At 50.5% G+C, this 13508-nt stretch overlaps 1 protein-coding gene across 6 annotated transcripts in view; it reads left to right on the top strand.

Annotated features, from left to right (window-relative positions):
* PTPRE (protein tyrosine phosphatase receptor type E) overlaps positions 1–13508 on the top strand; it is a 147056-nt gene that overhangs the window by 59520 nt on the left and 74028 nt on the right. The window lies entirely within an intron of this gene.

Below are 13508 nucleotides of genomic sequence, written 5' to 3'. Positions count from 1 at the left end.
ATCCACGCCATCCCCATCTTTTCTGGCTGGAATTTGAGTTTTCCCATAGTATGAACTGGCTCTGCTCCCACAGACAGACAGAGAAAGAGACAGACAGAGACAGAGACAGAGAAAGAGACAGACAGAGAGAGAGAGAGACATGAGGGTAAGAACAGTGGAGAGATGTGGGGGAGAGAGAGAGAGAGAGAGAGAGAGAGAGAGAGAGAGAGAGAGAGAGAGAGAGAGAGAGAGAGAGAGAGAGAGAGAGATAGAGAATGAGAGAGAGACAGAGACAGAGAACACTAAAAGCCAGTGGGGGCTGGGAGGCTGAGCAGATGTGAGCTCAGCTGTCCCATTTGAAGTGTGCAGCCCACATGTCTTGCCCGCCTCCATGGGCTGGGTTAGAAAGGGAAGGGCTGATGATGGATTTGGGAGGAAGAAGTCAAAATGAAGCTTGTCCTTCTTTGCAACCCATCCAAGCAGTCAGTTTCCCCAGTTTGCCTTCCACACCATTCCTGTGATACTGTTTGTCTCAGCCTGTGGCTGGCACCGTGACTGGCACTGTGACTGGCACCGTGGCAGTTGTTCCCAGCTTCCGCTCATTGGCAGAGGGCTAGGGGAGATGCATTTTCCTTGCTCTGCCTTGGCACCTTGCCTCTGCTCACCCCCTTGGCCTATGCTGCCCGCCCCATGGATGCCGGTGCCAAGGCCCCGCTTTAGAAGGAAGGAAGGCCTGGTTGGAGTGGTGTTGGCCGGCCGTGGGAACGCTTCCCGTTCCTGGCTTCCTGTCGGGTTTCTGTTTGCTGGCCTGGCCGAGCCGGAGGCAGCAGGATCCTGGGAGCAGAGATGGTCTGCATTGCCATGGCAACCCCTGCCCAGGCCGGCGCCCTCAGGACCAGAGGCGGCTCGGCCTAGGACAGCCCATTAGCAGCCTCTGCTCAGAGGCTTCTGGAGACCTGTCTCACGAGTCCTGATAAACAAAACCCAAGAGTCATGGGCATGTTCTGGAATGTGAAATGGATTTCCAGGCTCCCGGGCCCAAAGGGGAGAAAGCTTCCAGTTCCAGGGCCCAGAGCCCGAGCTGCTGTGGGGACCTGCTAGGGCCTCACCGGACAGGGGGGAGGGACTTCCAGCGGCATCAAAGCAGTCTGAAACCCTGTCGCCACCCCCAGCTCAGCTTGCCAGGGGCAGGGCCTGGCTTGGCAGAGAGCTAAAAATAATCCCTAGACAAGGAGAGCCCAAGGCTTTTATTTGTTTTGGATTGATGCAAGCACCTGGGCTGAGGGGCTCTCCCAGGACCCCCCCCCACATCTGCCCCCCACCCTTGTCCTGCCCCTTTGTGCTGGGGAGAGGGGAGAGAGGGGCTCCTTGTAGACAGATCAGAGCTGCCTGGAAAGCCAAGGGGAGCCTTTGATCCTGCAGGTGCTGGGGGCACTGCCAAGCCCCCATAGGGATCTCCTTTGATGTGGTTGGGTTCAGGGGTGTGATAGGACCCCAGGGGTCTGCACATCTCACATCTCCTGTGGAGACAGGAGTGGGGAAAGCTGGCCAGAGTTGCTGCCAGGGCCTCACTGTGACTCTAGAGGAAAATGTGTGTGTGTGTGTGTGTGTGTGTGTGTGTGTGTGTGTGTGTGTGTGTGTGGATGGGTGGGGGGTGGGGGGGTCCTAGGGATCAACAGATTTCAAAGACTGGGGTGGGGCTTCCCAAAGGAGGTGACAGTGGAGCTGGGCCCAGAAGAAAGTTAGGATTGGATCTCACTGGAAGGATCCGTTCCTGGGCTCAAGAGCAGTGGCCGCTTTAAACCCTGGGTAGGCGTGATTCCAAGGCAGTCCTTTCCTTGGGGATGCTCAGGGATAGGCAGGGCTGGGGGTGGTGGGTGGGCAGGGCCCCAAGGCCTCCCCCACCCAGAATCCCTCCTGAAGCCTATGGTCTGTAGAAGGGGACGCTCCCCTTCCTGTGAGAAGGCCTCCTGCCTGTGCCAGCCACTGCGGCCAGGTTGGCTCTGAGGTTCCATTTGTCATTCGCTTCATTTCTGAACTTTGTGAATAAGAGTACATGGCCATCGATTGAACATGCTGCAGTGTAGACAGAGAGGGCTCCTTCCAGGGATTTCTAAAGCTGGCGTTCAGACACTGAAGTTTGATGGGCATCAGAGGAATGAGGGAGAGGAGGATGGGTCCCATACACCCCACAACTCAATGAGGGAGGAGTGAAAGGGAATGCCCAAGGCAGTAATGCCTGCCCCAGGGCAACACGGGCATGCTTAGAAAGACTCAACCTTTGCCCAGAAGGAATGCCGGACAGTGGGTGGGAACAAGGCGGTGGGGCCAGGGGGGCAGGCCTTGGTGAGCAGCCAGACAGACCTCACGGTGGGGAGGGTGCTGGCCATAGTTTGGGAAGGCAATGGCCGTCATGCGCACCCACTGACCGTTCAGAAGCAGACAGCTACCCGGTGTCCTGTTCCCAGACTGAGACTGGACTGCGGCAGAGGGAGTTGGCTTCCTCTGGGATGCTGTGTGTGCACGTGGCGGGGGTGCGGTGGGAAAGGCAGTCCTCAAGTCTGAAGGGTGGCGGTTCTTGGAGGTTTAAGAGGATCTTTGACACCAAGCCAGCCCCCCCCCCCCAGAGTCATACCCAGTCATCTGGAGGGGGGCCCTCCCCATACCCAGTCATCTGGAGGGGGGACTCTCCCCATACCCAGTCATCTGGAGGGGGGGGCCCTCCCCATACCCAGTCATCTGGAGGGGGGGCCCTCCCCATACCCAGTCATCTGGAGGGGGGACTCTCCCCATACCCAGTCATCTGGAGGGGGGGCCCTCCCCATACCCAGTCATCTGGAGGGGGGGCCCTCCCCATACCCAGTCATCTGGAGGGGGGACTCTCCCCATACCCAGTCATCTGGAGGGGGGGACCCAGGGGGGACCCTCCCACTTCATGGCAGCCTCTGGGCTGAGACTGGAGTTCTGCCTCTTTGGCTGGGATTAGCGGGTAGGAGTAGGCTGAGACCAAGTCAAGGAGCGCTGTTAAGTGCCTACTGTTTGCCTGAGCTGTGGGGAGGATACAAAGCAGGCAGAATACTAGGGGCCAGTTAGCATCACCCCTTCATTTTAGAGGGGGAAGGGATCAAATCATCAAGCATCTGTTGAGCACCCACTGTGTGCTTAGACTCTGCTGAGCACTGGAAATTAAAAGAAAACAAGACAGAGCCTGCCCTCCAAGAGATTCTTTTCTAATGGGGAGGCCAACCCGAAGGATTTGGGGGAGGGGAGACAAGAGATCAGTGCGGGGGGGGGGACGTGTTGAGAAAGTCCAGAAGGTGGAACTCAAAGAGGAGTGCAGCCCCTCGGGTTTGAGCTTTCCTGAGGTGGGGGGTTCTGGGGAGAGGCTCAGCCGGGGGCTGGCAGCGCATCCTGGATTGCCCCCATGACCACTTTCTGCTTCCCTGAATCACCCCTCCCCCAGCCTAAGCCCAAGACTGAGAGAGAGAGAGACAGAGAGAGAGAGACAGAGAGAGAGAGACAGAGAGAGAGAGACAGAGAGAGAGACAGAGAGAGAGACAGAGAGAGAGACAGAGAGAGAGACAGAGAGAGAGACTGAGAGAGACCAAGAGAGACAGAGAGAGACAGAGAGAGGGAGGTGTTTCTGGGAGGCTGGAGCCCTGACCTGGAGGGAGGTGCCCAGATTCCAGCCTCCCTGGGTTGCCCACTGAGTAGAGGGAAGGGCAATTCCAGTGGGGGCCAGGCCCCCGCCCTTGGGAGGCCTGTGCCCATTCCCCAGAGCTGGGGTGCAGATGATGAACACATGCAGCATATTTGGTCCATCATCTTGGCCACTCCCCAGGCTTACTCTGCAGGAGAGAGCCTGGGAGGAGAATGAACCAGGCCTGGGAACATGGGGCCTGTCCAGGGAACAAGGGAACCAGCTATAGGGTGTCTGGGACGGTGATGGTTGAGGATGATGGGCCTTGGGCCACCCACTGATGGTGGGGAAGAGCAGCCAAGCCTGGAGGAGCCCTCTGAGGTCGCTCCCCAGGCCAACCTCTTCATTTGACTGAGGAGGAAAGTGAGCCTCGAATGTTGGCAAAATGTTTCAGACAAGTCGACAAGCATTTATTAGGCAACTACTGTGTAACTTTACATATTTCATTTTGACCAAATAACAGCCTTATGGGGGATGTAGTGCAGAAGAGGAAACGGAGGTGCAGAGAGCTGACATTTGCCCAAAGCCCCCCAAGTCTGGCACTCGCTGCTTCCCCAGGAAAACCAGACTCAAAATCTCAACTGTTCTATCCTAGCCACCACCATTAGTAACTGCTTGGTTCATGGGTTTTAGAAGGGAGACCCAGGGTATGGGCATGCTCTGCCAGCCAACACTGGCACTAGGCTCACTGCCAGCCCCAGATGGGCTCCCAGAGGAGACAGTGATGGGCCCCTACTCCTTCCTCCTCCCTGCCCATGGCTCCTATGTGGACAGGACCATTTGGAAATCAGCTAGTATTTGTTACTGGACCTGGCAAAAGAACACCAAGCTTAATTGGTATAAATGTTGCAACGGAACATCTAATAACAAAGATAATTTGCCACACACATTCACCATGTAATTTAGCACAATGGGACGAGCCAGGAGGAGGGCTGGAATGTAATCAAGGGGAATGATGAGTACTTGAGGAGGCAAACTCTGTACATGAGATCTGGGGGAGTGGGCAAAGTTGCTGCCAGCCTCAGCTCTATCCTCCACTCCCCCAGGGAGCTGGAAGACCAGCCACATGTGAGGGGAGCCATCCCGGATCTGACTCAGGACCAGTAGGCTAGGCTCGGATTCAAAGAAGAATGATTCCTTCCTAACTTCCTTCCTTCCTTCCTTCCTTCCTTCCTTCCTTCCTTCCTTCCTTCCTCCCTCCCTCCCTCCCTCCCTCCCTCCTCCCTCCCTCCCTCCCTCCCTCCCTTCCTTCCTTCCTTCCTCCCTCCCTCCCTCCCTCCCTCCCTCCCTCCCTTCCTTCCTTCCTTCCTTCCTTCCTTCCTTCCTTCCTTCCTTCCTTTTCTTCTCTCTCTCTCTCTCTCTCTCTCTCTCTCTCTCTCTCTCTCTCTCTCTCTCTCTCTCTCTCTCTCTCTCTCTCCCTGTGTTTGAATCCTTTTCTGGAAATTAGGACACAGCACTTTCCTACTTTCCTCCCAGGCGTGTTGTGAGGACCAAATGAAAAAATCTGTCAAATGCTAAACAAATGTCAGCTCTCATACCCTCATTGTTCATGTTTTGAGTAGATGGGAATTTTTTTTGTGTGTGCCAGGAGGCAGTGGAGGATCACTAAACTATTGAGTAGCTTTCCACATCTAGTCCTCCTCCTCTTGTTTTAAGCTTGTCATTAGTCAGTTGGTCACTAAACATTAATAAACTCTTTGCAGGGCCCCTCAGCCCACTCTCTTCAGGAGGGGGCACCCACCACCAAGGGAGCTGGGAATCTGGGCATCAGAGCCCAACTTCACTTGCTCTACAGGTTTGCCAAAGCCAGGCCTGCAGAAGGGTGGCTGCCATCAGGGCTTTTCTGTGGAAAGTATTTAGGACATTTTCCATGCTTAAAATAGGATTTGAGTTCCATTTTTCCAAAAATAGCTCCCCCATTTCAGGTGTTATGCTTGGAGGCCACTAGGTAAACAATCCCTCCCCTTCTGTTCCACATGAGCTTACCAACACAGGAATAGGGGAGGGAAAAAGAGCCCAGGCCCTTCTGCTTTTCCTGTGGACATAGCTTTGTTAAATGGCATTATTCATTTAGTTTTATGGCTAGACTTGTGATTTTCTCAGGGAAGGAAGATTTCCTATTGATGAACAAATGGAAATCAGCACCTTACTTACTTTTGCTGGGTTTTTTTTTTTATTGACTTGTTTTTCCTTTTGGGGTTTCCAGGACTAAGTAAAAATAGTTTTCAATCACTGGGAATTTGGGGGTTATTTTTGGAAATGGGTTCGGGTGAAGCTTGATAGCCTGTTGTTCATTATTGCTCAGAGGTGGTAAAGGGAAGTGATGGTTTCCTCCCCATCTTTGACCATCTTGTCTGGAGTGGCTTCTGGCGCTCTCCCTTTTAGCAGCTCTAATGCCCCTATTCTCTTCCCTTGCTTTCTGGTGGGCTACCGTGTCACATCCAGAGGTGACATTTTTGTGAAAATGAAGGAACTCACTTCAAGGACAAGGGATGTTTACAATTGATTTGGAATTGATCGAGCACTTAACTGGGCTGAAGATACAAGTCCAAGGAAGGAGACCATCCCTCCTTGCCAGGAGCTAATGGGTGAGACCACAAGGGCACCCCGATATAGATCTGACATGAAGCCGATGAACAGAAACAAATGCCAAAGAATTAAGTCAAAGGGAGTTCAGGAGCTTGGGGACCAGCATTTGGAGGGGGTCAGCAAGGGCCAGAAGGCAGACAGGTGAGGAGGGACCAGATAGAGCCTGGTAGACATCTCCACCTTCTCCATGTCACAAATGGTCCTTGGGAACATTTCTCCCAGGTAGGTCTACCTGAAGGCTTGGGTGGAAATATTTGCAAAAATGTTCGGCATCCCCCAAAGCCCCAAAGCAAATACTCCTTCCTGCCAAAAAAAATCCAAGAATTACAATGGGGAAATTTTTCTCCCCACAAAATAAATATTTTCACAGGGTTTTTGGGCATTCCGTACAGGCTGGCTCAGAAACCGGTATCTGGCCTGGGGGAAAACGTATCTGCCAATATTGATATAGTTTCATGGCAGTCCAAATAAAACGTATGGAGAAAGTGGCCCACTTTTCTCCATCTGACCGGCGGGGGACCAGGAGTACAAGATGGCATCTCCATTTCTCTGGTGTGGGTGCCAGAGCTGTTGTTTTTCCTTCTTGTAAGGGAGGGCTCAAATCCATGATAAGGGAGGGATGGAGGGAACATTCAGAAGTGGCAGTAATATAAAAGCAAAGAGCACCAACAAAGCATTTTTGAAATATGATACAAAACATCCTTCATCCCCGGGGGAACAGAATGTGCTGTGGTCAAAGGAGCTGTGGAAATCGGGCTAAGTCTGTAAAGTTCAGAGAAGAGTTGTCTCATAGGGAGAGAGGGAGTTTTCCCATGTGAGAAGCTTTCTCTAGTAGAATCACAGGCCCAGTCCCTTTCTGTTGGATGCATCACCCTTTATTGGTCATTCTGCTATCATTTAGCTTGCTTCTATTTTTTTTTTCTTTTTTGGCAATTACATTTATTTAGGGAAATGAAAATATTTGGACAGAGAGCTATTGGGATGTCTGGAATGTCCTATCATTTATAGGAAATTACCCCAAAATGAAATTCTTGGTGATTCGGTGGTGATTTTGTTTCTGGGTATTGGTGAGTTTCTGAAAAGGTTCTGTACGCCTGCAATTCTCCCAGCAATGGATGAGTATGCTGATCTCTCTGCTACGTCATTCACATCAAATGTCACTTTTTGATGGATGTAAGATCTTACTTCCACTTTGGTTCATTTGCACCACTTTTAGTATTCAGGAGATTGAGCCTCTTTTCAGGTGATTGTCATCTATTTGTTTCCTTTTTGGGGATGTTTTTTCCCCACAACATTCTTTGAGTGCCATACTTTTCTCCCCTTGTCCCTTCCCCAACTGAGAGCAATCCTCTATAGGCTCTCCCATGTGTAACCAATGTAAACCTAGATCTGTATTAATCCTGCTGTGAAAGAAGAATCAAATCCAAACAGAAGGAAAAAAAATATAAAGAAAAAAGTTATGATACATAAGACATTTTTTAAAAATTGAAGATAGTAAGCTTTGGTTTGCATTTTAACTCCACAGTTCCCTCTCTGGATAGGGATGGTATTTTCCATCTTTGTGTTTCCTTTTTAGAAAATTGTTTATTTAGCCTTTGACTATGTAGCCATTTGGATCTGGCAGTTACCACTGGTACTTTTTTTAAGAAAAGTTTCTTATAGATTTTTAGTCACATTTTTTTGTCATATTTTTTTTAAATTTTTTTCTCAATCTCATTTCTTTTCTGTTTTTTTTCTTTGTTTTTGTGGAGCAATGGGGTTAAGTGACTTGCCCAAGGTCACGCAGCTAGAGGCTGGATTTGAACTCAGTTCCTCCTGACTCCAGGGCTGGTTCTTTATCTATTGTGCCACCTAGCTGCTTCTCTTCTCTTCTGAAAATTATATTTTCTTGTTACCGAAGCTCCTATTTAATAGAATTCTAAAGCATTACTCATTTCAATAATTCTTTCCACTGATTGAATCAAAAAAGTTAATAAGCCTTCCCAGCAGAGATGAGCATTTCATTCTTCCGTTGTTTTCCAGGGTTTGATTGTTTGTTTTTGATGTTTGTCTGACATCTAGCCAGAATTTCCTGACACTGAGGTCATTGAAATAAGACATACTCCATTTGGAGTAACCAGATTTGGACTGGCCCAGATTTCCAAGCCCATTTGTTAAGTAGCAGCTCCTGCCTTTCCCCAGGACGTTGCTCAGGTCCCGTCGGCCCAGTGACTGTGAGTTCAAGATAAGAACTAAGGCTTTCATTGGGTAAACATTTGATGTGGTTCCGTCATTTGGGTCACATCCAATTGTGACCCCACTTGGGGTTTTCTTGGCAAAGCCATGACAGTGAGGTGGGACTGCGGGGTCCCAAAGAGTCCAATGTGTTTGAAAACTGACTGACTGCAACACTGGTAGAGATCTTGGAGGGGTTGGCCATTTCCTTCTCCTGTTATTTTGTAGATGAGGAAATTGAGGCGAACTGGATGAAATGACTGGCCCAAGGTCACGCACCTGCTAAGTATCTGAGGCAAGATTTGAACTCGGGTCTTCTTGACCCCAGACTCGGTGCTGCATCCTCTGCACCACCTCCGACAGCGCTAGTTATATATACTAATCATCTAGTATGTACTAGCCTGAGACACAGACCTAGGCTCTGGTCAAGGGAGCTGTAATCTTGCCCGTCTGGAGCATTTTCTTTGGAATTTCCCACGCCCACTGTTGCAGCTCCTTCGGTTCTTTTCGGGGTTCATTGGGTGTTTGGCCATCGTTTTCTCTGGAGACGATGTGACCCCATACTGAACTGCTCTCCGGGGAGCTGTCCCAGTTTCCTTTGGCAGCTGCCCTTCCCATCCTTTTGTTGATTCATCCAGACCCCACCGGGAGCCAGATCTGTTGTGTTGGATGGGTCTTTGTCTTCAGAAGCATCCGTGGCTGCCCTCTGGTTTCTTTTAAGATAACTATATTGATAGCTCTTTTGCATTCATGTCAGAATTCCCTGCCAGCCCACTCATAAAGACAAACCAAAGTGATTCAGCAAAACTACCCACTGTTTTTGCAGCGTTCCTCACCCATAGCCCCTCACCTCTGCAAAGAAGGGATTGATGAATGTTTTCTTTTTCTTTAAATCTCTGTCTTGGCTCACTAATTCCCCCTTCCCTGACCTGGATCCTCCTCCATTGATTCTCTCCAATTTATCCCATCTTTATCTTCTTGTGTCTCCCCCCACCCCAGTGTCTCCAGGTGCAAAAGTGTTGAATATACAGTAGACACTTAATAAATGAAGAGTGATTGTTGGCCACTTGAGGTCTACTCCCTGTAAATGGGAGGTCGACTTGGAGGGACCAGAAAGCTCCTGCAGAAGGAAGCCAAGAGCAGGGAGCTCACCCCGGGGTGGGGGCAGGAGGCTCACTCCCCGGCCTGTCCATGCCAAGCCCCCCAGCCCTAGTGGCCCAGATGGGGGAGCTCACACAGGTGCCACAGGTAGGGCACCTGTGGATTAGGGTATGGAATCCCCAAGGGGGTAGCTGGTGGGGCTGGGCATACTCAGGATGAGTGCAATATCTTTTTAGAATGATGTTCACCTTGCCAATGAATCTGCAGAAATGTGTTGCTTTTCATGCATTTGTAGCAATCCAACTATCCATGGTCTTGTCAGACAAGTAAAAGGCAAGACTCTCAGAGGAGTGGCTAGGGTGTTGGGGCTTGGAAGTCCTGGGTTCAAATCCTGCCCCTGCTCCTGACTAGCTGTGGAAATGAGGGCAATCCTTTCACCTCTTTGGGTCACAGGACCCCAGACAAGCCTTTATTTTTTCAACATGGTCTGTGCCCAAAAGGAAAACTGATCCTGCCCTTGGGGAGCTTATTGGCAACTTCCTAGGACTTGACTACAAAATCCAAAATCACAGGGCTGCTATCTGCCTTGGTGGAGGGAGTTTCTGCAGGTAGCCACTGATGATTGAATTAATCAATATGAGCTTTCATTATTGCTATTATCACCAATACTATCCATGTTAGTGGCTTCATTTTATTCACCAATCAAAGCTCCAACTTTATTTTGCAGGACCCCCTCTCTGATCCCAGGCTTCCTAAGGGTCAGCCTTGTCATCCTTGGCTCAGTTCCATTGGGGAGCCCTGTTGGGGCTGGTCCTGGGGTGAGTCTCTTGTGCCCGCCGCGCCATCTGGTGGCCATCCCAAGACCCACCCCTGGCTTGAGGGTAGGCATGCCAGTCTTCTGAATCATTTTAGAGTTCATGGAAAGAGAGAGCTAGGGTCTTCACGGCATTTTCCCAGAGCCGAGGCCAGATCCAATAGCATTATCTTCAGAGCTGTCGCATCCTTCCTCGGAAGGGAGAAATTTCATCGATCGAGCCAAAATTTATATTTGTGTGGGCCAAGAAATGCAGGAGTTGTTTTCTGTTTTTCTAGTTTAAATGAGATCTAATATAGCAGATGCCAAGAGATTCTGGCTGACAAATATAGCTATTCAGGAAGGGAAAGAGAGCAAGGAAATTGCATTGGGGAAGTTTTAAAACTTTCCTTTTGTAAAAATTCGATCTGGTCTCCTGAAAGTTGTGGTTGCCTGGTCTCCTAGTCTCCTCTTACACCCAGTCTTCCTGTGAGGGGCTCGGTGGCATCTCTCTCTGGCCCTTCTAGAGACTTGGCCATGGAATAATAAAAGTGCCCTAAGGTTCCATAGGCCCTTTTCATTCACAATCTCATTGGAGGCTCAGAAAGTCCCTGTGCGATGGGCGTTAATATTATTCCCATTTCTCAGATGAGAGGAGAAGTGATATGACCAGGGTCATACGGGTGGGAAATATCCAGGACACACACACCTCTAGGGCCTTGAGTCCCCTCGCATGGCCCCAAAGGGTAGAGGGAAGAATATTGGGGGGAATGTTGCCAAGAAAATGTTGGCTAAGATAGCAACCTCCCACCTCCCCCATAGAATCTCCAGTGGTGGCCTGGGTGACTTCTGCAAGAAGCAGGCTCCCCCTCATCTGGGCTCAGAAGCAAAGCCTGGATGACTGCATTCAGCAGCAGCCTATCGGGGAGGCCCAGCTTGGTCCAGGTGACCCTGATTGCCCTGCACCCTCCCTCTGACTGACCGAGGCTGTGATTCTGTGACCAGATTCCCCCAGAGCCAGAGCAGGAAGCTGCCCACAGCCTCATGCCGGAAAGGGGGGGCAGGAAGGAGGAAATTCCAGGGGGATCTGCCTGGGTGGTCCTTACTCAGCTTGACTCTCCTTTCCCAGCCCTGAGAGAGCCCCACATTACAAAAGCCTGGAGAAAGGGTGCCAGTCCAGGATACCTTTCTGTATCCAGGAGGCTGCCCAAATCCAAGGAGTCCAGAGAGTCTCCTCTGGGACCCCAGCATCCATGGCAGAACCTCTGGAAAGGGAAGCCAAGTAAGCATGTGTGTCATCCGGGATCCCTTGGATGGCACAACTGAAGCAGACTTTGTTTTTTCTCAGAAGTTTGATTCAATTCAAAAAGAGGCCAGGCACTCACCAGGCACTCACCCAGCGAGGTCTTGGAGTAAAAGACCTCACCAAAAAAAACAGGGATGGAAAGAGGGCCAGACTTAGAGTCCTAAGACCCGAGTTTGAATCCTGGGTCTCTCACTGCGAGGCCTGAAGCTAGTCCCTTCTCTGCTGGAGCCTCAGTCAGCTCCAAATGGGCATCCTGATCATTAGACCATCTGCCCCATGTGCAAGGGGTCAGTAGGAGGAACAAAGCTGCCCCTAGGACCAGAGTTCACCCCCCGAGTGATCTTGAGCACGTCTCTTCCCCTCCTGGCCTAAGTTTTCCCATCTGCAAAATGAAGAGGACTTCTGAAGCCCTTCCAGCCCCAGATGCAGATGTTTGGTGATGGGGAGCTCTCATTCCATTGCAGAGTCGGGAGCCAACGTGGCCCCTGGGGTGTGGCCCCTTAGGTGGGCAGGCCTCACTGTGGCTTGGTGACTCCTCGGGATTTTCCTTCACCTTTGGCAGGGTCCTGTTGCCCCAATGTGCTCCTCTCTATAACTTTATCTCCCTCCCAGTGTTTTAAAGGGCCATCTCTTGGGAAGAGTCTCTGGTCCATCCACATGAATTCTTTTTAAGTCTCTGTAATTCTTGACTAAACTTGGAGAGGAGGCACATTCTTGCGCAGATATTTTTGAGCTCTGTACTCAGTGTTGGTGATTTCTAAGGGATCTCTGCCATCATGGACATCCAGGGATAACAGGGAAGAAATGCCTATACCCTGTGAGATCTTTGTAGGGAAAGGTCCTGAGGACCTAGATTTAGGACTGGATCCCACCTGTTGAACAGATGAGGAAACACAGGGAGTAAGTGCCAGAGCAGGAATATGAACCAGGACATTCTTAGATTTAGTGTGATGCAGTGACCAGTCTACTAACAAGTGACCATTCTCATGGTGCTTTGGTCTTGGCTTAGTCCAATGACTACATGACCACTGTGGATCTTCCTTCTTAGAATAAAGCCAAAGTGGCTTTGCCCTCAGAAGGTGCATCTAATGCCCCACTCAGAGACCCCCTGGGGGCCAGATTGAGGATCAGCTCTTGTGCACAGCCCCAATTTCCTTGGCCTCATGCCCTCCCAGCAGCTGTGGTGTGGGAGGTTGTCAGAACACCCCGTTCTTAGTGGGAATCACTTCTTGTGACCTGTGTCCACCTCAGAGCAAGAGGCACTTCCCAAAGATCATAAGGGTTAACCTAGGGTTCAGTCAAGCAATATGTCATCTTTGAAATTTATTCCATGATCCATTTGGGGTTCTCTCAAACCCAACAAGATTCAAGTTGCTGCTGATGCTGGTAATGGCCAATGTGCAGTTGTGGCTTTTCTGGGTCTCTTGGAGAGTTTGCAGTTCACACGTTATCCCCTCCTGGTCCTAGACTTAGACCATGGAGGTGGCCTTGTTCAGTTTAGTCTGAGCTCCATTTCAGGGAGGGCATCAACGGTGTATGTTGGTCAGTGTGTTCCTTGGTGTCATAGGGGATGGCTGATGCCAAAGCCAGACAATGGAGGGATTGGGCACCCTTTGGGTACTTTGCATTCTCTCCCCATCCCTGCCAGGGTGGCAAGCCCACTGCTAAGCAGGATCTAGATGCCCAATAAATACTAATTGAATTGAAATTATCCACATGTGGCTACCCCCAGCAGGGTAGCCTCCAGGTCTGAACCCTGGAATGGCTTCTTTCTGCCACTGACACATTTCTGTGCTATTTCACCAATAAAATGGAGGCTCCTCCAG

The sequence above is a fragment of the Macrotis lagotis genome, chromosome 4 (genome assembly GCF_037893015.1).
Source record: "Macrotis lagotis isolate mMagLag1 chromosome 4, bilby.v1.9.chrom.fasta, whole genome shotgun sequence".
Taxonomy (NCBI): Eukaryota; Metazoa; Chordata; class Mammalia; order Peramelemorphia; family Peramelidae; genus Macrotis; species Macrotis lagotis.
Note: the sequence above shows the minus strand (reverse complement) of the source record. Positions and strands in the feature narration are given on the sequence as shown.